We start from the raw sequence: 26,616 nt of genomic DNA on the forward strand, positions 1-26,616 counted from the left end.
TTAAATATGGGCTTATGAAATGATATTTGGTAAGACGTATTACTGTGTAGCATTGAGGAACATTTGTATGGCTACACTTTTATATATTAACAATGTCATTGGTGTACAACTTTTTCATTTTCAATACCTTGAACTGCATTTACAAGAGATTAGTCGTGGCTTCAGCAATCCCAATGGAGGGTATCCTTTGGCTAGTAAGGGTGTCAATACACCATCAACGATAAGGAAAAATGAATCGGTCGGGGAAAGGATTATCTAGCGAGGTTGGTGCTGAATGGATGGCATGATGGAGTAAAGTTGAAAAGCTATAGATTCCATGCACAGGTAAGAAGATAATGCACAACACACAAAAAACACCTGCCAAAATGGAGTGGCAATGAATGTTTCCCTCTCCATCTGCCTTAGCTATCATGCGGGAGATGTTTCCATACAAGGCATAGTCGGATGGATAATGTTTATCCCTTGACAACACATATCCTTATCTTTTCCGCTGAAGAATGGATCAGCCAGACTGATGTTTTTTTTAGTATCACTGGGTCTCGACGTCCTATCCACCGTGTTTTCCATAGGATAAGGATTATCCAATTGTTCGATAACCTTATCAAGGAAACTATAGAAAACATGCTATTATTTTCAAAATTAAAGCACAACAACACCTTCAATCCACAACGCCGCTTTTTCTAATTCCTTGTACACTGATCTGAGTGCGGTGAGTTATCATTTCCAGAACAACTTATGGATCCCGAATTATCTAGGGATGCATGCAGTGGGATAACGATATCCCTACATTCCTGTGGATAGCGTTTATCCTTAGCACCAGATGCTCATATTTATCATGGGTAGTTCGCAATATATAACCAGACGATGCGCCAAGAGAGAAGCAGCACGATCACACTGATAGGCTGGCTGGATTGATTCAAAGTGAGCGCTAATCAAGTTGATATAGTGCATGTTGAAACCGTTGAAATGAATCTGGGAGCATCTCACCCAATACTAAGAGTCAAATCAATACCGATAATCTATCATTTCCTCCATTCATTTTCTGGAAATCCAAGGGCCACCGCATTCTGGATCTCATCTTCTTTCAGAACCTCTGGCCTTCGCTCTCTCGAGACTTCACCGACTTCCCATCTGCGACCAATTTTAAAATTAAGGACGCATAGTTTCCTCGGGATCAAATCCCTCGCAGGCATGAAAAACAAAGGATTTTGTGAGGATTCGAGATTAGAGTCTTCTGGTGCTGGCAGCAGGGTTTCTGGAGAAAACAATAAGAAAATCGCGGAAACGGATTGGTATATATATTCAATACTATGAGTAAGAAGAAAGAGTTATTTAAGCCCAGAGAGCCCAGAAAAGTGGGCATGTACGTTTGTCGAGTTCATGTAATTGCATGTTGGTTCGATTACAATATCAATTTTTATAACAAGGAGGATCTACACTCACCTAGAGATAAGCGAGGGATGAATTTGATGCGCAATGACTTCTCCATCAAATTTGGTTGTTCCATTTTCCATCGACACTCCAAATCTGGGTAAGTGCTCGGTCGACGGAATGGGGAACAATGTTGGGAAGGAGTGCCAATGCAGTTGGGAATTTAAGCCAGAGCTTTCTCTTGGTGTATGGAGTCAGCTTGGCATTTGGGATTCTTCTGAGGGCATTCGATCTTGCCAAGGGGCAGTCATATCATTCATTCATGACTTGAAGGACAGTTGATTTTGGATTGTGTAAATTTTTTCTTTATGAGTATGGATATTTTTCTTTAAAAAAATGGCTTCTTTTGTTTATGGAAAATGTGTGTTGATGGTTTGGGAGCGGGATTGGATTATTATGTCTGGGATTTATGTTTTTGTGGGTCGATGCTTGGAATGGCTACCTCTCAGTGCAAAGCATGGTTTCATTATTTATTTTTTTTGCAAGGATTGGATGTTGCATGCATGTTATTTTTTTGCAAGGATTGGATGTTGCATGCATGTTTTTAAGGTGAAAAATGCATGTTCGCAAGTATATATGTGGTAATGCAAAACTATTTACTTCAATAATTGGTAGGATGGCTACCAAAATCAATTAAGTAAATCACTACATACATATATACGACTCTGCCATAACCTTGCCATAACAGGTGAAAGCTGCATTTGGGCAGCTTAGAGGTTCCCGATGGGGGTTTGATAGCCTGAACTAGGGGATGTAAGACCTTATAAGGATGCTATGAATAAAATGAGAATATCCACGTCTTTAGGGTTGATGAGATTTAATGAATTGTGACCACATTTTTATTTAAGGCTTAATGCATAAAACTTAAAATAACTTGTCGTGGACTTGATAGGTTACATTCTTAGAGATTCTTGTCGTGGACTTGGAGGTTGGACTTGCTCGCATAAAACTTAAAATAACTTGTCGTGGACTTGATAGGTTACATTCTTAGAGATTCTTGTCGTGGACTTGATAGGTTACATTTAACTTGCGTGGACTACTTGTCGTGGACTTGATAGGTTACATTCTTGGAGATTCTTTGAACTTAAAATAACTTGTCGTGGACTTGATAGGTTACATTCTTGGAGATTCTTGTAGTGGACTTGATAGATTGCATTTAACTTGTCGTGGACTTGATAGTATGTATAACTTGTGGACTTGATAGGTTACATTCTTGGAGATTGACTTCTTGTGGACTTGATAGTATCCCGATGGGGGTTTGATACCCTGAACTAGGGGATGTAAGACCTTATAAGGATGCTATGAATAAAATGAGAATATCCACGTCTTTAGGGTTGATGAGATTTAACGAATTGTGACCACATTTTTATTTAAGGCTTAATGTAAAGGCAGTAGGAGAATTACAATGTATTTGGAGATTCAAAAAAAAATTATGGGGTATTTGAATCTTGATTGAGGTACATATAAGTTATTAATTACATTTTTAAGTGATTATTAACATGCTTCATTAGACAACCAAAGAAATGTTGTTTACATAATGAGGCTATTTTTTTTGTAACCATCGAGACACAAAATACTATTGTCCTGCAAGTTATTCCAATCGAATTGACTTTGTTTGAAGATTCAATCAACCTTCAACTTGTTAACAATAGCATGTGCTCTCGATGAACTATAGTGGAATGAAGAGTAATACAAAAAGATAACCACAAATTAACATGTTGATTAATTTGAAAAGGTCAAACATCCATTGGTTACTATCGAATGATGTGAAGATGTAAAATTCTATTTATTATATGTGTGAAAGGTTTCAATATGTGTGAAAGTTTTTAAAGCTTAAGATATTGTCGAATGCTACTATGCGGGCATGAAGATGGTATACCATAAGCTAAAATTGATATTTGCATAATTATAAACAAGGAAAATTTGAAGGATGAAAATTTATTTTAAATTTTAGAAACCTAGGCGAATCTCACTAGTACACAATATGGAATTTGTAAAATGTTTGGTAATATTTTCGCAAAAGTATTCAAAATTATAATAATTTTAAATAGTATCTATATAAATTTTTGGTGATTTTTAAGGTAAAACAATTTTGTACTATAAAATTTGGGCAAACAACTTTTAGAAAAAATGGAAATTAACGAATATTTTTTTTGGAAAAAGCATGGAAAATTAGACCACATGTGAATATTAGCCCCTTAAATTTTCCCTGGTTATAAATATGCATAGCAGAGCGGGAGAATTAAACAGTTTGGTAATAATGGTAAAGCATGGCCATTGTATTAATGAGATATTAAATATTGATAACAGGTAATGCATCTGCAAGAAGAATATATAACCAGCATTAGAAAGGATAATCGATATGAAGGTTATGAATAAATATCATTGATGAATATGTGTTTTAAAAAAGGTATAGTTATTTGATGGGTTTTAGTGATATGATCATCATATCATTTTACCATATTAAAATTATATTATGAGGACCTATATTAATGAGATACAAACTAATTGAGGAAAATTAGTAATATGGTCATCACCTTATTCTACTCATATCAAAATCAAATTACGAGTTGTATGTGTTTAATTAAGGACATAAGTTAAGGAAATAAAGTTATATTTAAAAGATCCTAAGAAAGGATTAGATATGAAGAAGTAAATGTTGACCTCTTATAAGGTAACTCACAAAAATAGATAGAAGGTCAAGTAATTCCCCATAGATCATGACCAACATGAGGAACAATTAAAAAAAAAAAAAACATATAAATGGAATCTATAAGACCTAGAAAATAATTCAATACCATCCAAAAATTGATGGATAATTAATTAGGTTCCAACCTAGACTTGATTCTGAAGGTTCATAAAATTCCCGCGAATTATCATTAAACTTATGAAAGACAAGTCTCGATATGTCTTCTTTCAATTTAATATTGTTGTGATGATCGATGCACATGCAGGTAATGATGTAATTCACTTTGGATATGGTTTTTCAATGGATGAATCATTTTAATAAGAAAATTCTCCAAATACACATTGTTTGAGGGAACAAAACCTTACCAGGTTACTATGCATAGTTAATTAAACATGCATAATTTGGAACCTACGGTTTCCTGTTGAGTAAAGCAATATCGTAACTAAGATATGCAAGAGGCATAATGTACATTCCAATCTAGACTAAACTAGGGTCGAGATTGTGAAGAGTGTGCATAAATGTAATACAACATACTGTATACATATTAAAGAAGACATCATGCATTAATAATGGTATGATTCTAATAAGAAGATCAAGGGGACTGACCCCAAAAGTACCTCTAGTGTAAATACATAATGGGGATGTAAAAGAAACTCTTGGTGCTTCTAGGCTAATAGTAGAAAGAGAGTATTAAGCTTAAGAACACAGGCTCACTCAAATTTCTAATATGACTTAGCATATACATCTAGATACAGGTGGGGTTCCATTAATATCTCATAGAGAAGAACCTTTCAGAAAGGTGCTTACAGTAGGATGATTGAAGATCTTACAATTATACTTTTTGAGGAAAGTGATAAGGGAATTCATGTTAATAAGTTTGATAACTGATCTCTTTGTTTCTGGGGTGACTTTATGTTAAAAGGAGGTGTTAACATGTAAATACCCTAGGATCACACCTTGGTAGACATAATGTCTAAAAATATTAAAGGGCGTGGAATGGAAAATATTGTAACTTTCATTTATAACTCATGTATGGGAAATGTATGCATGTGCATACTATTTATTCAATGGGGTTTAGACCTACACTGAATTAATTATGGCCAACAAGGTGTTGGAAGAAGTGCAAAAAGAGAAACAGTAAATCATATGACATGATTTGTTTAAGTGTGAAGTATTTGTTGAGTACCAAACAATTTCGTTCTTGGTTAAAGACAAGCTAAGATGGTTATTAGACTTCAAAGATCTATGATAGACTAAGTATCATAGTCAACAATATGTTGTATGATTAAGCGAAAGTCATATTCCGTTGTTGTTAAAACCTTGCCCAAGTGACAAATTAATCCCAAAACTCAAATTTATGAGTATGATAAAGTTGTAGTATGCATGATTACTTCTATGATACTACTTTTCTAACATTGTACTACAACCACATGACATAGGAAAATGATTTTCTAAATAACAATAATTGAATACTTTGACATAAAAAAAATTCACTGGTTGCAGAAGTTGAACAGGTCCATAAAATTCCTTATTCTCCTATCAATAAACTGAGCAAGGTGTGTTCAACTTACCTAAAGGTAGTATAAATAAATGAAGGAATTTTTGGCATAGTACTAACATGGTTAGAAACATGTGGATGAAGTGTGTGCCATGCAGGTGATGCTATGGACATCGGTATGGTGTACAAATTGTACAGACAATATTGTGTACAAGTGGTACATATGGTACCAGTATGGATAAATGCATTGCATGATAATATATGACATGTATAGTTGTGTGTGTGTAATACAAACTATGTGCGGGTATGCATGAAGACATTGGGTGATTGTCTGGTATGACAACCGACCTGGAGTGTGTACAGAAGAAGGAAGCTAAGAAGTGATTCAAGGATAAGTATTAGTGGTTTATTTTCAGTTTTGTATGCATGTGATTATGATTCTGATCTATGTGGATTACAGGTGATCTATAATTGATGAGTACATATGATTATGATGGTTATGTGTGAGCTAACCTGATATGATATTTTGTACATATTGATTTGGAAAATGTGCTAGTTGACTTGTTGTATGCAAGGAAACTGTAGGAAGCAAGTGTTCGGAAAGAACACAAAGGCTTGGAAGAATGTAGGGGAAGAACATGCATTTCTTCAAATACAATAAATGGCGGCCAATATAAGCCGTAGCTACTCAAATAGTAGTACTATATATCAAATTATGATATTAATTGTGGTAAACATAGTTGAGTTTCTGCATCTAAAATCTCTCACAAAATTGATTGAAACCAATGTTATAGGTAGCAATGGAAGGAGATGTGCTGGGAGAACTCCTTTGTAACCAATATATTTCTATCGGAAGATCTGCATCAGATGGCAAGGCCATGGGAGCCTGTAAATTCAAAAACAACTACCTGTGAATGAGGAAATAACATTATAAGATGCAGTAATACACCGAGGACGGTGTAAATTTAAGGTGGGGAGTATGTAACACCCCTCCCTTGTATGTAAAACTTTGCTAACCTAAGCTGAGAAAAGCTAGGTTTGATGTGTAACAAGAAAAGTAAATACTTTATGAAATAAATAAAATAATTAATCACTTGGAAAAGTGAGACACCAAGAGATGAGATTCTTGCCAAATCCCATTGGTGAATGGGAAGGGATAATTATTTCATGATAAAGCTTCTAGATTCAATTCTAGATAAGTTGGATGGATTGGAGATAAATATCCATTAAGAAAAACATAAAAGATTTGCGGGAGAGAAAGGAAAGCTTTTATGAAAAAATCCTCACGGGAGAGAACGACGAGATTTTATGAGAAAAGCCTAGGCAAATGGATAAAAAAAAGATGCATAAAAGCGGGAGGCCGCTAATGGAAGCCATATCATGAAAGAGGGTATTAAATACCAATTGCAGAGATCAATAGAAGGCAGTTGATCCATGGCAAGAATCGTGGTTCAGGGCTGAATTGGAAGAATTAATTCTAGGTTGGGTGGCGGTGCTCGGTTTCCAGGTGACATGTAGTCAGATAATTTGGTTTGCATGGAATGTTTGTATGTTGACTCTTACCGTCTATATTGTCAATTTTGCAGCATATAAGAGAAATTTCTTAGGTTTTTCTTACATATAAATCGATTGAATAATGTGCATGTGACTGTTATGCATGAGTAGAATCGTCTATGTTAGCTATGGGCATGAAATAATTATATATGAGCGCATGTGACAACTACTGCATATGAATTGTAGAAATTTTGAATAATATGACACTTATTCATAGAGATTATCCTGATTATACACTATTGCGGAATGCATGCATAATACATAACCTCCTCTACGTTGATCATCAATTTTGCAGTATTCAGAAACAATTGCATGCGCACATTGAAGCATCAATCACACATATCAACACAGTATATCACTGGGAAAACATACAGCTGAAAACCCCCAACTATCTGTATATTATATTGATTGAGAACATGTAACAATACATAGTACAATACTCCTCGCAAGTACTTAGTACTATCTCCACCTGTTACACACAAACTAGCTTAGATCTGAATCAATCACAGGTTCAAATCTCCTCCACTGCTTGCCTGCCTCCACTGCGCAATCCTGCATGAGAATAGATGAGAATGGCTGATCCAAACTCGTATTTCCCTTGGCTGAACCACGCAATCCTCATTGGCAATACTCAATCCATTGATTGTGCAAATCTCATGCACAACTATAGTCACAACTGACAGCTGTCTTGCCCTTTTACTCACCTTTAACACTTGTCTCCACTGAACTGTCCATGCACTGAGTTAACTGATGTATTCTTTAGTTGCTTTATGAGTTAATAATTAGTGAATTAATTAATAATTAATTCACATCACTCATCACTAGTGTATTCTGCAGTTAGACTAAATACAACTAGTTCAACTAAGTCAAACTTAACACAACTCCATCAACTGCTCAATCAACTCCACCAAACTCAATCACTTGAGTTCTAATTGAAGTCCTTCATGCAATAGCTCAACTGACCCATAAGAAAAGCGTATTTCCTTCTTACAGTTGCATGTGCCACATCCGTAGCTCGAACTGAAGTGCTCCAAGAGGATAAGATAATGTTTATAGTCCAAATATTATTAAGAGCTAATAATATTCGACTGTTCTATTTTTAGCCTGGCAGTCTAAAAATAGACTCCGCCCATATGTCTAAAAATAGAAGTCCATCTATTTTTACCAACATGACCAATCATCCACAAATAGCATCCTGCAACTCATAGACCATGATCCATATGTCTAAAAATAGACTTTGCGCCAAAAATAGCCCGCGGGCCCACTTAGTGAAGGCGACTTCTTTTCACTAAGCTCCATCATCTTGTTGCATTTTCAACACTCCCTCTCAACAAGATATGGATTATCTGCAACCCCTATCCTGCAACTCTGGAATGTTCTGCATGCAACACATTTGCCCAGTCCACTTGCTCCAACAACACTTGGAACAAAAACACTCCCAACTGACCACTCTGTTGGGCTAGGAACATACTCTGATGCTGAAGCTCTACCTGCTGCTGACAAGTGTTCCCTCTCTGACATCTGCGCTACTGCAACATCTCCATGCATCTCACACCATTGCACACCTCTCTGTGCCACCTAGCACTGTGCAAAACACTTGTGCCTCTCGCATTGCTGCAGCCTGCTAGCTATGCACTGTCCTGGGATTCCCTACACTGTTGCTCTCTCTGCCGCTCCATCCGCATCTGTCTCTACCCAATCAGTCAGTTCCTGCTACTCCACATCGAGGCTCTCGTAGCAAGGTCTCATCTAAAAGGTTGGGTACCTCAAGGATCCTGCCCCTCCTCCTTTGGATGATCAATCCACATCACCCCACCTCCTACCTGGAGGTATGGCTACATGCGATCCCTCAACCCACCTGGCTCGAATTTTCCCCCTATTGGAGGTCTCTGCATGAGTAGATGTCTCTACTCGATCTCCTCTCAGCTTCCCTTGTTGTGGCGGCTCCACAACCTCCTGAAGCTGCTGCACCAATCGTGGCTCCTCCACAATCGTCTGAGACTTCTTCTGGCTCTACATGTTGAGAGGTAATATACGCTCCCTCTCAACCACCAAGTCTCCATCAGTTGCCTCATTGCTCAAGGCTTTGTATGCATCTTGAACCCCAAGAGCATACAGGTTCTTGACCCGTGAACCAATCTGCTTCACCTGTCTAGTGATGATGTGTCTAAGGAAAACCTTTCCCTTACTGAAGACTACATCATAGCCTCTGTCTTCCAGCATCGTGATCGACACCAATTTTCTCTTCAGTCCTGGTATATACTTGACATCGGTAAAGGTAAGGCGAGCTCCATGCTCCCTCTGAAAAATAACCATGCCTACACCTGAGACACTATACTTCTCATCATTACCCATCGCTATGAGTATCTGGAGATCTTTCTCCTCCAAAGTACTGAACAAACTCTTGTCACCGGTCAAGTGGAAAGAAGCTCCACTATCAAGAAACCAACCACTTCCCACCATGGATGAAACCATGCATGCGAAGAGTGTGAAATCCAACTCACACTGTGAAGCAAGTGCCTCACCTTCAGATCCTTCCCCGGATCCCTTCTTGGATTTCCTCCGTGGACAATTTGAAGCATAATGGCCCACCTCATGACAACGAAAGCATCACACTTTCGATTTGTCAACCTTCTTCCCATCATTGGAAGAACTGGATTCGGAAAGAGAAACCTTCTCCTTCCCCTTCTTTGCTTTGGCAGCCAAAGCACAATTTTCTTCATCAGATGCCTTTGATGAAGATCCGTCCCTGGTATTCCGCCTAATCTCCTCTTGCACAAGATCCGACCAAAGTCTCCCGACCATTGACAGAGTCCTGATAGGAATGCCAACTCTTCGGAAGACCAAGGAGAGCCAAGCTCAACAAGTCCTCATCATCGACAGTCACCCCCACACTTCCCAGCTCATCCTGGCATTGGGTGAACTTCGTGAGATACTTGGGCATACTGTCTCCATTCTCACACTTAATGTTTCTGAGTTTATCCTTGAGCGCCAACTTCCTCTGGTCACTCTTGCTTTGGAATAGATCTGTCAATTCTTTCCACATCAAGTATGGAGAAGCCTTTCCATGCAGGCTGGACACAATGTGATCCTTCACGCCCTCCAACAGAATCCTTCGACACTTTGCTGTCTTCTTTTGCCAAACCTCAACGTGAGCAGCATTAGTAGGCTTTGGGACCTTAACCTCTATGAACTCCTTCAGCCCATTGTCATCTAACACCGCCTCCATCCTATCTTTCCATGCAATACAGTTCGAGCTGCCTTCAAGAGCATACTCCAATCGCAATCCGTTGAAAGACATTTCAACTTTGACACCAAGAAAACACTGCTGCAAATTCAAATTCCACTAGCTCAAAACTCAACCGCTTCTGATCTAAAATTCGTGAGAACAAAGTATTTCTCGTACAGAGATTGATTGTATGGGCTTTTACCGGATATCTCACCTTCCAAAAGAAGGATGAATCCAGAGGCTACCTGGCCCGATTATAGACTCTGCCTGAAGAAATAAAATGTAACCACTTTCTGAATAATAGATTTGATGATCAAATCTGCTCTGATACCATGTAGAAATTTTGAATAATATGACACTTATTCACAGAGATTATCCTGATTATACACTATTGTGGAATGCATGCATAATACATAACCTCCTCTACGTTGATCATCAATTTTGCAGTATTCAGAAACAATCGCATGCGCACATTGAAGCATCAATCACACATATCAACACAGTATATCACGGGGAAAGCATACAGCTGAAAACCCCCAACTATCTGCATGTTATATTGATTGAGAACATGTAACAATACATAGTACAATACTCCTCGCAAGTACTCAGTACTATCTCCACCTGTTACACACAAACTAGCTCAGATCTGAATCAATCACAGGTTCAAATCTCCTCCACTGCTTGCCTGCCTCCACTGCGCAATCCTGCATGAGAATAGATGAGAATGGCTGATCCAAACTCATATTTCCCTTGGATGAACCACGCAATCCTCATTGGCAATACTCAATCCATTGATTGTGCAAATCTCATGCACAACTATAGTCACAACTGACAGCTGTCTTGCCCTTTCACTCACCTTTAACACTTGTCTCCACTGAACTGTCCATGCACTGAGTTAACTGATGTATTCTTTAGTTGCTTTATGAGTTAATAATTAGTGAATTAATTAATAGTTAATTCACATCACTCATCACTAGTGTATTCTGCAGTTAGACTAAATACAACTAGTTCAACTAAGTCAAACTTAACACAACTCCATCAACTGCTCAATCAACTCCACCAAACTCAATCACTTGAGTTCTAACTGAAGTCCTTCATGCAATAGCTCAACTGACCCATAAGAAAAGCGTATTTCCTTCTGACAGTTGCATGTGCCACATCCGTAGCTCGAACTGAAGTGCTCCAAGAGGATAAGATAATGTTTAAAGTCCAAATATTATTAAGAGCTAATAATATTCGACTGTTCTATTTTTAGCCTGGCAGTCTAAAAATAGACTCCGCCCATATGTCTAAAAATAGAAGTCCATATATTTTTACCAACATGACCAATCATCCACAAATAGCATCCTGCAACTCATAGACCATGATCCATATGTCTAAAAATAGACTTTGCGCCAAAAATAGCCTGCGGGCCCACTTAGTGAAGGCGACTTCTTTTCACTAAGCTCCATCATCTTGTTGCATTTTCAACATGAATTTAATCTCAGTTAAGTTTAGTAAAGAAACATAATATGTGGATCTTATGCAGTATTGGTGTTATCCCGTCTTTTGTTTAAGATAGTGAATAATCGTGCTTGAGTCAGCTATGTAAATTGGATAACTGTGGTTAAGGCTCAACTGTATAAACTATGGTGCAGGTTATTTATGCTATGCATTATGCATCCAATGCTACTCTTTTAACTAATTATGCATAATCCCTAAGATACACATGTTAACATTACATGCGACTGTGGCAGTAGGATTATGATTGCGTTATGGGCAATACTAGCTTTAATATATTTATGTTGAAGTTTACATCTATGCTGATATTGAGGCAACAAAGGAAGTAATTCTTTATGCATAATCTTGACCTGTTGAATACCCATGGTTGATCGTTCCTTCGAGTTATGATACGTGCATAAGGGTTGAATTGGAAGCTTGTATTAAGGTTCTATTTATTGAACCTAAGAGTCCACATCATGAATCCAGTAAAGCCTCAGAGGAGTTGTAGTATTGTGCCTAGGGAGTATGGGTCATTACTTTTGATGTGGTTCAATTGTTAAAAATATGATTATAGTTGCATCAATAATATTTGTTCATATAATGACGGAATAATTATACTTGTGACGATGGTTGAATCTTAACTTTAACTGTAAAAAAATTAAGGAATGAGAGCCTAGTAGGCTATTGTCAAATTAGACTCAAGGGGCATGTTACATCTAAAGATAAAATTATGTTATGTGGTAGTTAGATAAATATAAAAAGAATTTAACTCGATTGAAATAATGCTTCTAATTGAAAATAATATATATATGAATTCCGAGGTAAATTTATTAGTTTGTTACAAAACTTTCATACATTATATTATTCATACAAAACACTAAAATTAAATTAAGACACAATATGTGCTATGTGATATTCCTATATCACTAGCCTTAAAAGGATGTAGCTAACTTGTGAGTGTAGTCGTGAAATAATTGTGAGATTTTCTCTTGGCATGTGAATAATTGTTTAACCTAACATGTCATATAAGAAAATCCATATTAGCAGATCCACATTCTAGATTAGGACTATCTAATGTATAGTTTCTATAGCTTTTTGAAAAGGAATTAAAGATTTATTTGACCATGGGTAAATGAGTGGTGAAAATTATGATAATTTAAAACTTTTTGAAAAGGAATTAAAGATTTATTTGACCATGGGTAAATGAGTGGTGAAAATTATGATAATTTTTTAAAAATCCTGTTATATGGATTATGATTTTAATATTGTTTAAGGAATTTAATAAGACATTTGATTTAATAAAATATAAAATTCTAATATACTTATTCTATTGAAAAAATATTAAAAATTAAAATATAATTAATATTATAATTTTATAATAATATATTTATGTTTTAAAAACATATATTTATTAAAAATTAATAAATTATCAAAAATTTATAAATTAAATAAATAATAAAAAATAAAAGACAAGAAAATCTCTTACACCTCTCTAAGGTAGCTCTTAAGAAATTCTGGAGGTAGATTCTAACTAGGAAAACTAAAGATAATAATAAAATTGCTTTACACGACTGGAATTCCTATCTTAAAAAGCTTTATGAATCTCCAAATGCTATGGATAACTTTGAAACCTTGCTCACAACGAAAGAAGTTTTCTCATTAGAAGACATTGATTTTGGGGTTAAAGGCCTGGAAAATGGGACAGCTAAGGACATTGAAGGTTACCAAGTGGAAATATTAAAAATTGGAGGTCCTGTCCTTATCCCCCACATCCACAAGCTTTTCAATGAAGCGGTCAAGCAAGGGTTCCCTAAACTGTGGACTCAAAGCCTCATTATCCCTATTTTTAAAAGTGGGGATACAAATAACCCCTCTAACTATCAAACAATTATGATCAGCCCTCTCTAAGAAGTTGAGAATATGGCTTGAAAGTGAAGGTAAGCGAGCTCAAAGCCCCTCTCCCCTACCCTATTTGGCATTTACATTGACAAGCTAGAAGGTTGTTTAGAGGTAGCAGGCTATGTTGGCACGATCTTAGCTGGGATAGTCATCATCCTTCTTCTCTATGATGATGATATTGTTCTTCTCGAAAGGTGCCCATCTGATCTTGATAAGCAACTTAGACTTCTTAAGGATTTCTTCTCTATCGTGGATATGACTGTTAACAATGACAAAACAAAAGTTATGATTATCAAACCCAAGAAGGACACTTACGCTAATTTTATGTATGACAATAGTAACTTGGAGGAAGTGTCTTCTTACAAGTACCTAGGAATTGATATTCATCACAAGCTCAACTGGAACTATAGCATTGAGAAAAGGATTAATGGGGGGTGGAAAGCTTATTTTGGTATTGAAAATAATTGTAAAACGACAAACCTCGTAATGTGGGATAGAAAGAAGTTCCTCTTTGAAACTTTAGTCACTCCTGTTATCTTATATGGATGTGAGGTTTGGGGTTGCAGCATCTCTAGAGAATCCTGGAGAAAGATTGAGCAAATCCAGAAGCGTTTTATAACGTATAACCTCAAAATTAAAAGCAATACACCCTATCCTATTCTCCTTATAGAAGTGAGTCTTTCCCCTATCGAGAGCCTAGCTATGACTAGGCTTCTGTTGTACAAGCACAAACTCAATAACATAGGAGACCGTAGACTTCCTAAGCTAGCTTTAAATTCCATCCAAAACCACCTAAGGCTCAAACGAGGTTGGTATAAAGACACCAGGGCTGGTTAAACCATTGGGAGATCGACGAGAATGGTGCATCGCAAAACATTAATAACATTAAAAATATTGTTACTTCTAAGTTCAAAGAAAAAATGTGGTTTGAAAAAGATTTAGCAGCTAAAAGAAAATTAAGATATTATAAGGAGGTCATCAACCCCACCCTAGAAGATCAAAAGTATCTCTCTGTTTTAACTAGCTCAAAGAAGAAAATTAATATAGCCAAGATTAGAACGAAGTCTCATGAGCTCCATAGTTAAACGAGTCATTGGGCAGTTCCTAAAACACCATGGATGGAAAGGATTTTCCATCTCTGTGAGAATATGAACATCGAGGATGAAAATCACTTCCTCTTAGAGTGCCCCGCATACAACCACATTAGATTTCAGTTTCATAATCTTTGTTTCTATACTGACCTTCCTAGCCTTTTACGATGACAAAATTATAGTGAGCTCGGGAGGCTTCTCTCCAAGATTTTTGAGCATAGGAATAAAATCTTAAATCAAACTAAATAATAATTCATTGATTTAGGTCCGATAGACCAAAGTTTGGTCCCACTGTTAGATAGATGTTCTACCATTTTGTGGACATAATCAAACTTGTCAAGAATGACAACAGCTCCACCCTTGTCTACCCTAAGGACGACAATGTCAGGGTCATCCCTTAGGAATTTAAGGGCAAGAAACTTGGCCCTGCTGAGGTTTTTCTTAGGAGGTTTGACTTTCCTATGAATAACGACGCAGTCTTGTCTGATGGTCTCCTTGATATTATTTGGAAGGTCCTTGATCCCGTATTCGATGCTACAAATGATGTCATCAGTAGGAATCTTATTCGGGGCAAGGGAAAAATTGAGACCTTTATTAAGGAGACTAAAGACAGAGGGATCAAAATTTTTGCTTCAGAGATTAATAACATTCTTAAAACTTAACTTATTATTATTATTATTCTATTATTATTATTATTATTATTATCATCATCATCATCATCATTATTATTATTATTACTGATGATGATGATGATGATGATGATGGTTAACATCCACTGAGACCAAACTTTGGTCTATCGGACCTAAAGAAATGAATTATTTAGTTTGATTTAAGATTTTATTCCTATGCTCAAAAAGCTTGGAGAGAAGCCTCCCGAGCTCACTGTATTTTTGACAACGTAAAACGCTAGGAAGGTCAGTATTGCAACACATATTTTGAAATTGAGATCTAATGTGGTTGTACACAGGGCACTCTAAGATGAAGTGATTTTCATCATCGATGTTCGTATTCTCATAGAGATGGCAGAACCTTTCCATCCATGGTGTTTTAGGAATTGCCCAAGGACCCGCTTCACTATGGAGCTCATCATCATCATGAGACATATTATTATTACTACTATTATCATTATTATAATTAATATCATCATCATCATCATCATCATAATCATTAAACGTGACAAAGGAGTTGTTATCGTAAATGAAGTCATTGATAGTATTTTCATTATTTTTGTGTTTAATTGAAATCTTAGAATATTTATCCATATTATATTTAATATTATCAAAAGATTTCTTGTAAAATAGAAGAGAGGGAGGAAAATCAAAAATAGAGTTATCAAAACTAGTTGGAGGGGAAGAGCCACGACCAAGATCTCAGGGAGGCGGGTCAGAATAATTAAGGGAAGAGGGCACCGAGGTATCGCATTGATCCATGTGAGGAGGTGGAGGGATGGTGACTAGGGGGGAAGAGGGGAGCAAAACGCGAGGGGGAAGGGACGTTATGGGAATGGCAGAGGTCATGGTGGATAAGGCAGGAGCAGATGCCTGTAAGCAGATCGCGGGATGAACAGGTGGTATGGTGACTGAGCGGGAGAGCAGATGCCTGTAAGCAGATCGCGGGATGAACAGGTGGTATGGTGACTGAGCGGGAGAGAATGAAATTAGAGGGTTTAGTGGAGGAGACCGAAACGAAAGGTAGTGGAATCACCTTGTCTACGTGAGGAGAGACGAAGGTAGTGGAATCACCTTGTCTACGTGAGGAGAGACTTGGAAGGAGGAGAGAGTGGTTGGAGTTGAGGGCAAGACCGCGACTATCAACAAAGAGGCCCGAGAAGGAGCCGAGACAGGAGACAATGCTGGTGCAGGTGGAAGGAGACAGCACTGGTGAAGGTGGAGACCGAGACGGAGATGCTGAAGCGGATCCAGAAGTCTGTGAGACAGAATTAGAATTTAGGGAGAAAACCAAGGTCTTTAAAGCAGAGATCTGATTATTATCGACTGCACCTATTGACGGATGCAGTTTAGGGTCGGAAATGAAACTGGAAGAGCGAGTGCCAGTGTATAATAATTTCTCAAATTTAATCAGGTGCTTTTTATTTGAGGCTTCTTCCACTTGGAGGGCTTTCGCTGCTGAACTGCCATCGATCACCTTCCATAAAGAAATCGAAACCTTGTTTACTCGATCCAAGTGGAGTGAAAGAAGCCGCCAATAAAGATGATCAAGATCCCTCCTTAATAAGCCTATCTCAGATCTAATGAGAGTGGAGATGGATTTCAGAAAAATGTGTTTAGTTTTAGAGTTGTTAAGGGGGTGAGAAATACGGGTAAACATTGGAACCACTGATGCATCCCTACACCTCTTGAGAAATGCCAGATCAGATATCTTCTTCGCAATTTGCATTCGATGCCATTCCCTTTCCGTGAAGGGTGATAATGTTAGATCTAAGACTTTTGTGATCCATTATGTAGAGAATAGTATTTCAGATTAATCACATTGTAAGGATTGGGTCGACGTTTCAAACCAACTAATGTGGTTCATCCTCAGGACAAGGTGAGAAACCAATCGATTTGAGAGAATAAATAGCAGGGATGCATCAGTGTTTAGGGTCAGCCATTCAAAAATAGTCGTTGGTGAAGAATTATTAAGTTTATTAAAAACAATTATTTAGTTAGAAAATAGCCGTTATGTAATAATTAATTATTTAATATTGAAAATGTAAATAAAATAATATTATTAGGGTTGACCTATTCAAAAGTTAATAAATCTATTTATCGATTCAAATGGTAATTCTTTTATATAATATTAATATTATTTAAAAACAAATTAAATAATAATATTAGGTTAAAGATAAGTTGTTATGTAATGAATTGGTTAGTGATAATATTAAAAATATAAATTATTTACCAATTCAAATAATAATATTCTCATTTTAGAAAATAACATTATTAGGGATGACCTGTTCAATGTGAGTTAGGTCGAAGATTAGTATTTATCATGATTAATTAATATATTTATCAATTAAAATGCTAATAATATCTAAGTATAATTTATTTATATAATAATTAACATTAAGAATTAGGTTTAAGATTAGTTGTTATGTAATTAACTAGTTAGTGAATATATTAAAAATAATCTATTTACCAATTCAAATAATAATATTCTTAGTTAGTTAGGGTTGACCAATTCAAGGGAATTAGGTAGAAAACTAGCCGTTATCTTGATGTAATAAATAGGTTAATATTATTTAAAAAAAATTATAATAATATTTAAGACTAATCGTTATGTAATAATTAAATAGTAATGTGACCGAAAAATATAATTATTCTGATGGTTAAAGTGTGTAAGGTTAAAACCTCATAGTTTGGAAAAATTCAAGAAAAATATTGTTTCCCTCAATTATTGAAATTACCAAGACCAATAAGGTCTAATAGACAAATTGAAACAACAAAGGGAAGAATATTCTTATTGAAAAGAAAAGATCGGGATGAAAGATAGGAACCAACAAAAGAATGAACAATGATGAGGGCGGAGGAGCTAGGAAGTGAGAGCTGGAATCCAAATTTCACTTAATTTCCAACCATCATCCCTATTGAGGTTTTTGGCATGCCTCTCAATCTCAATTGCTTCCCTAAGTTTCCTATGGTGGAAATGATCAATTTTAGCAAGGACTCTAGATTCTTCAATGCAGACATGGTGTTTTGATTTCTTAGCATGTTCTGCAAGGGCTGAGGTGCAAGAGCGATTGTGTCTGATGTCAGCAACATGTTCATTGATCCTCTGCTTAATAGATCTTCCTGTTTCACCAATGTAGGGGATACCACAGGAGCAGGGAACGAGGTAGACCCCTTTTGAGTCCTTTGGGTCAATAAGGTCTTTAACTGATCTAAGAGAATTGAGAGGTTTGAAGGATGAAGAAACATTAGTCTTCTTAAGAATATGGGCGATCCTATTCGTGGTTCCTTGGATATACGAGAGATAAACCTCAGGAATAGGATCAACAAGAGCATGCTTAACCTTCTACTCTTTGCTAGCTCTGAGAAAGGCTTTGAGGCTAAGGGGTCTGCTATAACCATGGTTTTCAAAAACCTCAAGAAGATAAGACTTCTCCTGATCAAGATGGTCACTATCAGAAATCCAGCTCCGCTCTGGTTAGATCTGAGATAGGCTTGTTAAGGAGGGATCTTGATCATCTTTCTCGACAGCTTCTTTCGCTCCACTTGGATCTAGCAAACAAGGTTTTGATTTCTTTGTGGAAGGTGATCGATGGCAGTTCAACAACGAAGGCCCTTCGGGTGGAAGGAGCCTCAAAGAAAAAGCACCTGATTAAATTCGAGAAACTATTATACACTAGTACTCGCTCTTCCGGTTTCGTTTCCGACCCTAAACTGCATCTGTCAACAAGTGCAGTCGATAATAATCAGATCTATGCTTTAAAGACCTGGGTTTGCTCCCTAAATTCTAATTCCATCTCACAGACTTCTGGATCTGCTTCAGCCTCTCCATCTCGGTCTCCACCTACACTAGTGCTATCTCCTTCCACCTGCACTAGCGTTGTCTCCTGTCTTGGCTCCTTCTCAGGCCTCTTTGTTAATAGTCGCGGTCTTGCCCTCAGCTCCAGCTGCTCTCTCCTCCTTCCAAGACTCTCCTCGTGCAGATAAGGTGATTCCGCTACCTTTCATTTTGGTCTCCTCCACTAAATCATCTGATTCTGCTAAACCCTCTAATTTTGTTCTCTCTCGCTCAGTCACCATACCTCTTGCTCACCCCGCGATCTCCTTGTAGGCATATGCTCCTACTTTATCCACCATGGCCTCTGCCATTCCCGTAATGTCCCATCCCCCTCGTGTTTTGATCCCCTCTTCCCCCCCCGTTGTCATCCCTCCCCCTCCTCGCGTGGATCAATGCGATACCTTGGTGCCCTTTTTCCTTGATTAGTCTAACCCTCCTCCCTTAGATCTTCATCCTGGCTCTTCCCCTCCACTTGGTTTTGATAACTCTATTTCTGATTTTCCCCCCTCTCTTCCGTTTTACAACAAATCTTTTGACAATATTAAATATAATATGGATAAATATTCTAAGATTTCAATTAAACACAAAAATAATGAAAATACTATCAATGACTTCATTTACGATAAGAACTCCTTTGTCACGTTTAATAATAATAATAATAATAATATGTCTAATAATAATAATAATAAGTTAAGTTTTAAGAATGTTATTAGTCTCTCAAGCAAAAATTTTGATCCCTCTGTCTTTATTCTCCTTAATAAAGGTCTCAATTGTGCCCTTGCCCCGAATAAGGTTCCTACTGATGACATCATCTGTAGCATCAAATACGGGATCAAGGACCTTCCAGATAATATCAAGGAGACCATCAGACAAGACTGCATCATTATTCTTAGGAAAGCTAAACCTCCTAGGAAAAACCTCAGTAGGGCCGAGTTTCTTGCCCTTAAATCCCTAAGGGATGACCCCGACATTGTCGTCCTTAGGGCAGACAAGGGTGGAGCTATTGTCATTCTTGACAAGTTTGATTATGTCCACAAAATGGTAGAACATCTATCTAATAGTGGGAGTTACATCAAGCTCAAGAAAAATCCCCTTAAGTCCATTTCTAAGGAGGTCACTTCTGCGATCAAAGCAGATCCATCTCTTAATCCCCTCTCCTGAAAACTCATTGTAAGCGCCCCCCTTACCCCTAGAATCTATGGTCTTCTGAAGATTCATAAATCTGGTGCCCCCTTGAGACCTATCGTTAATACCATTAACGGTCCAACCTATCCTCTAGCTAAATTCCTAGCCCAAAAGCTCAAACCTCTTGTGGGTCGCACTGATTCTTTTGTGAAAGACTCTGCCTCCTTTGTTCAAGAGTGGAAAGACATCAAATTAGATCCTAGAGATTTACTGGTGAGTTTTGATGTCGTTTCCTTATACACCAAAATTCCCATCCAAGAAGCCATTGATATCATTAACTGCATCACTGATAAAGACACTGCCAAGTTAGTAGGTCTTTGCCTCACCTCCACTTTCTTTAGTTTCCAAGGTGAGTTCTATGAACAAACCTGTGGTGTTGCGATGGGCTCCCCCCTCTCCCCCATTGTCGCAAACTTGTTCATGGAAGATTTTGAGACAAGAGCCCTTGCCTCCACTAATCTTTGTCCTAAAAAATGGAAGAGGTTTGTCGATGACACCTGTGTCATCTGGCCTCATGGAAGGGAGAAGCTTGATTTGTTCCTCAACCACCTGAATTCTCAATCAGATTCCATCAAGTTCACTATGGAGGTTGAGGAGAATGGTCACCTTCCCTTTCTCGACATTCTCCTTTCCAGGAGGGATGATGGTTCCATTTGTCACCAAGTTTTTCGAAAGAAGACTCACATGGAACAGTACCTCCATGCCAGTTCTCATCATTTCCTAGCTCAGAAATTCGGGGTTCTTAGCACTCTCGCTACCCAAGCTCTAAGAATTTCTGATAGTGACCATCTTGATCAGGAGAAGTCTCATCTTCTTGAGGTTTTTGAAAACAATGGGTATAGCAGACCCCTTAGCCTCAAAGCCTTTCACAGAGCTAGCAAAGAGCAGAAGGTTAAGCCTGCTCTTGCCGATCCTATTCCTAAGGTTTATCTCCCGTATATCCAAGGAACCACAGATAGGATCGCCCATATTCTTAAGAAGACTAATGTTTCTTCGTCCTTCAAACCTCTCAATACCATTAAAAATTCTCTTAGATCAGTCAAAGACCCTATTGACCTGAAGGACTCAAAAGGGGTCTACCTCATTCCCTGCTCCTGTGGTATCCCCTACATTGGTGAAACAGGAAGATCTATTAAGCAGAGGATCAGTGAACATGCTGCTGACATCAGACACAATCGCTCCCGCACCTCGGCCCTTGCAGAACATGCTGAGAAATCAAAACACCATGTCTGCATTGAAGAATCCAGAGTCCTTGCTAAAATTGATCATTTCCACCACAGGAAACTTAGGGAAGCGATTGAGATTGAGAGGCATGCCAAAAACCTCAATAGGGATGATGGCTGGAAATTAAGTAAAAGTTGGATTCCAGCTCTCACTTCCTAGCTCCTCCGCCCTCATCTTTGTTCATTCTTCTGTTGGTTCCTATCTTTCATCCCGATCTTTTCTTTTCAATAAGGATATTCTTCCCTTTGTTGTTTCATTCCGTCTATTAGACCTTATTGGTCTTGGTAATTTCAATAATTGAGGGAAATAATATTTATCTTGAATTTTTCCAAACGATGAGGTTTTAACCTTACACACTTTAACCATCAGAATAATTATATTTTTTGGTCACATTACTATTTAATTATTACATAACGATTAGTTTTAAATATTATTATAAATTCTTTTAAATAATATTAACCTATTTATTATATCAAGATAATGGCTAGTTTTCTACTTAATACCCTTGAATTGGTCAACCCTAACTAACTAAGAATATTACTATTTGAATTGGTAAATAGATTATTTTTAATATATTCACTAACTAGTTAATTACATAAAAACTAATCTTGAACCTAATTCTTAATGTTAATTATTATATAAATAAATTATACTTAGCTATTATTAGCATTTTAATCGATAAATATATTAATTAATCATGATAAATACTAATCTTCGACCTAACTCACATTGAATAGGACATCCCTAATAATGTTATTTTCTAAAACGAGAATATTATTATTTGAATTGGTAAATAATTTATGTTTTTAATATTATCACTAACCATTTCATTACATAACAACTTATCTTTAACCTAATATTATTATTTAATTCGTTTTTAAATAATATTAATATTATATAAAATAATTACCATTTGAATCGATAAATAGATTTATTAACTTTTGAATAGGTCAACCCTAATAATATTATTTTATTTACATTTTCGATATTAAATAATTAATTATTACATAACGACTATTTTCTAACTAAATAATTGTTTTTAATAAACTTAATAATTCTTCACCAACGGCTATTTTTGAACGGCTTACCCTGAACATTGATGCATCCCTGCTATTTATTCTCTTAGATCGATTGGTTTGTCACCTTGTTCTCAAAATGAACCATCAGTTAGTTCGAAACATCAACCCAATCCTTACAATTCGATTAATCCGAAAGACTATTCTCTACATAATGAATCACAAAAATTTTAAATATAATAATATTAATCTATTTTTTATTTATTTAAATTTAACTGCATATTGTAATTTTTAACATTTTTAAATTATTAAATTTAACATCTTAAAATATTAAAATTGTGATTTTTCATTATTTAAAATATTTAAATTCATAAATAAATTTAACATCTTAAAAAATTCATATAATACTTGAATTACATTAATTATACAACCCCAACTTATTATTTTAACAAATCCCATCAAAATTTCACACAAAATCCACTTAAAAAACAATATTAAAAAATTGGGAGAATCCGACTATGCTGTTAAATTATGATATTCTTCAATTATTTAGACTTTGTTGTACTTTATTTATTCCTGGAATATAAGGAGTATTTAAAATAAACGCTCAAAACTCTATTGTTTCAGCGTTGTTGATGATAGTTAGAGCAGGATTTGGTGATTGCGTATTACAAGTGATTGTAAAACTTATTTCCTGGTTGATTAGTGTGTATTACAAAAGTACTAGCACCACATATTTTCACGGTGTCTGATAGATTTATTTAGATGGTAGAAAATAAGTAATTTACTTTATAGGTATTAAATAAGGGGTTGTATAGGTTTCTAGTTAGATTTTGGTAAATTAATTATTTAATTATGAGTATATACAACTCCACTAATTTAATGTCTATACTGTATAGAAAATAAATAATTTACCCATGGATATTAAATGAGTGAGATTATATCTATCTACAATTAGATTTTGGCAAATCAATTATCTAACTATGAGCATATATAATCCCACTAATTTAATGTCCATACTGTATATTGGTTACTCATTCAGATTAGTTAGGCTCGTGAACCTCTTCGATAAATGAGTTTTTTTATACGACTATGGAAATCGCACCATGAGGGCATAGAAACCAGTAAAGAAACAGTACGGGGAGAGTCATATGGCTAGAAAGACAATAATATAATAGGTAGATGGGGGTTTGCGTGTAATATTATAGTTGGATAGAGTATGTTTGGAAATTTGCACGTATTTCACACTGTCGTGGCACAACCTCATCCGAGCAGTGCAAATGATCGCAGACTCACCGGTTGTTTACTATTTGCTCGGCCAGGGTCCAGACTCCACAGAGCATCCTACAGCTAGCATGGTCTATGCGGAATCCAACATATATTTATATGAAATTAATATATAAAACGTGCCCGCTACTTAAACCAGACACATCAACTTTGATTCAATGTTGTACTGGCGATGGATTCTCTGCTGCTTATAATATTAATTGTTGGGGCATCCCATGAGTTTTCTTTTATTTTTTTTTATTAGAGAAAGTGGAATTGTCGGAACATTTCTTATACGATAGGTGCCCGGCATTTCGGCGAAGTATCAGTACGCCAGAAGTTCCGGAAGTTCCCAGTTGTTCTTGAAGATTCTCGAATTGCTTGTCACCCAAATTGTTCTTTAGGTTTTCGAATTTCTTATGAGGATGAGAGATATTGTTCTTAAATTGGAAAGTTCGAACTCATCATCAAACCCTAATCTGGTTGCAGAAGATCACCGAATTGCTTGTCACCCAAGTTGTTCTTTAGGTTTTCGAATTTCTTATGAGGATGAGAGATATTGTCCTTAAATTTGAAAGTTCGAACTCATCATCAAACCCTAATCTGGTTGCAGAAGATCACGGAGCCATTCCTTCATTAATTCGCTGGCAACGATTTCTTGGCTTTACAAGTTTCCCTATGCTTTGTAAACTGCAACATTCATTTGAAATTTACCCTTAAATATGAGTTCAATATTCCTCTCGTGTGACAATGGCATGTTTGTAGATCCAGACAGTATATGGGACTCCATTCCATTTCTGTCAACGCAACCTCTTGAGGATATCCTAAGTTACAATACCCATCATGCCCAAAGATCCGATTTCGTTGACAACTACAACTCTGGAATCCCAACTAAGCATCGCGATCTTTGAATCTTCCTTTTTTAACGAGGACAATATGCAATTCCAGCCTCCCAACTGATCGTCGTTCTTGCAATAGCTTAACGCCCACTGCCCAGACAGAAAGAAGGTGTAACATTAAAATGATTGAAAAACAGAGGCGGAAGGACATGAAAATTCTATTTTCAAGGTTGAGATCATTACTTCCAGAAGAATATCTTTAGGTATGTTTCTCCAGTGGATGTCTAGGGTTTTTTTATGGCTGATGCATCAATAGTATTCGTTAGGGTTTTTCCGCTTTTCTGTTTTGTTTCAATTTTATGAATGGGCAGCTCCATATTTTGTTGAGCAGCGAAAACATGCAGAGTCAGACCAAGTGTTTGGAGCTATTAATTACATTAGTAATCTACAGCAAAATGTCGAAGATGTTTCAAGAGAAAGAGATAGATTGAAGGTCAACTTAAATAGACAAGAACGAGTTCCCTTCGTGACTGTGCAATTATCATAAAACGAGAAATTTTGCACTAAACAACCGCCGCTCCAAGAATCGGATGAAGAATTCCCTAACGGTGGAAATAAATTCCATCCATTCTGTTGTTAAGATTTCCCTCAACGTGATCGAAGATCAGATTATCTATTTCAATTTTCTGCTAATTCTATAAGAATGTAGATTAGAAGTTGTGAATACTACATATTTTTCGATTAATAACAAAGTACATCCTTATCTACTTTACTAGAATCTGAACAGACATATATTTATACGTGCCACAGGGGTCTGATATTGAAAGATTTAACGTGGACAACCTCCATGAGAAGCTTCGGTATTTGATATTCGATCAAGAGACCGACTTACGAGCGTTTGATTCTCGAGACGTGAGTCTATGATTGCGCACAAATGAGGACTAAAAGGTTTAACCACCTTATGCTCAATTATATGTACGCTATATATTTGGTAAGCTGAGTGTGAGTTAGGTATTAATGATTTCAAGGAATGCCCTATGGCATATCACGTTAAGTTAGATATTAATGATTTCAATATGGGTCCGATGCCAGCAAGTTTGTGAAAGCCCTCTGTTTCTTTCCGAGAACTAGAAGAGAGAGAGTCATTTGTAGAAGATAATTCCTTTAGGGATATGTTTGCCTCAAGTTCCCTAGAACTCTAAACCAAGCCGAACTTGAGTATGAAGAACCGCAACACTCTGATCACTGGTAGTTACCTGCAATTTTTGCATCAAAAGTATATAGTGATTTGTCTATGTTTCATTTAAAAGCTATTACTAGAATAAGCATCAAAGTGTCCACATTGAAGTATCCAGTCCATTCCCTTATTGGATCCTAAATCCCTACAGGCCGAGGCTAAAAGACTAAATACCCAATATTTACACCTGGGATGTATTAGAATTGGAATCAACCCTTTAACTCATCAAGGGTTAAATACTTTTGTGTTGGCTACTGTCCGAGATCTTACCCACAATAAGTATATTGATTCCTTAATTGGAGGGATTGTTGCTCCTCTGTCACATGGCCCTGTCCAATTTGACTGTTATCCCAATTTTTCTATTTATGTCTATGATGAGACTATCAGTGATATTTTACAATTGCAAATTCAGACCTCAGGGTTTGATATGAAACAGAAAAGACATAACATTGCAATACAGTTCAAAGGAT

The 26,616-nt window shown here is 36.6% G+C and overlaps 1 pseudogene; it reads left to right on the forward strand.

Moving 5' to 3' along the window:
* Positions 1-24,783: 24,783 nt before the first annotated feature.
* On the forward strand, positions 24,784-25,833 carry LOC149230215 (uncharacterized; annotated as a pseudogene).
* Positions 25,834-26,616: the final 783 nt, after the last annotated feature.

Source organism: Pinus tabuliformis, chromosome J (assembly GCF_031772625.1).
Source record: "Pinus tabuliformis cultivar Carrire ecotype Pingquan chromosome J, CPIR1, whole genome shotgun sequence".
NCBI lineage: Eukaryota > Viridiplantae > Streptophyta > Pinopsida > Pinales > Pinaceae > Pinus > Pinus tabuliformis.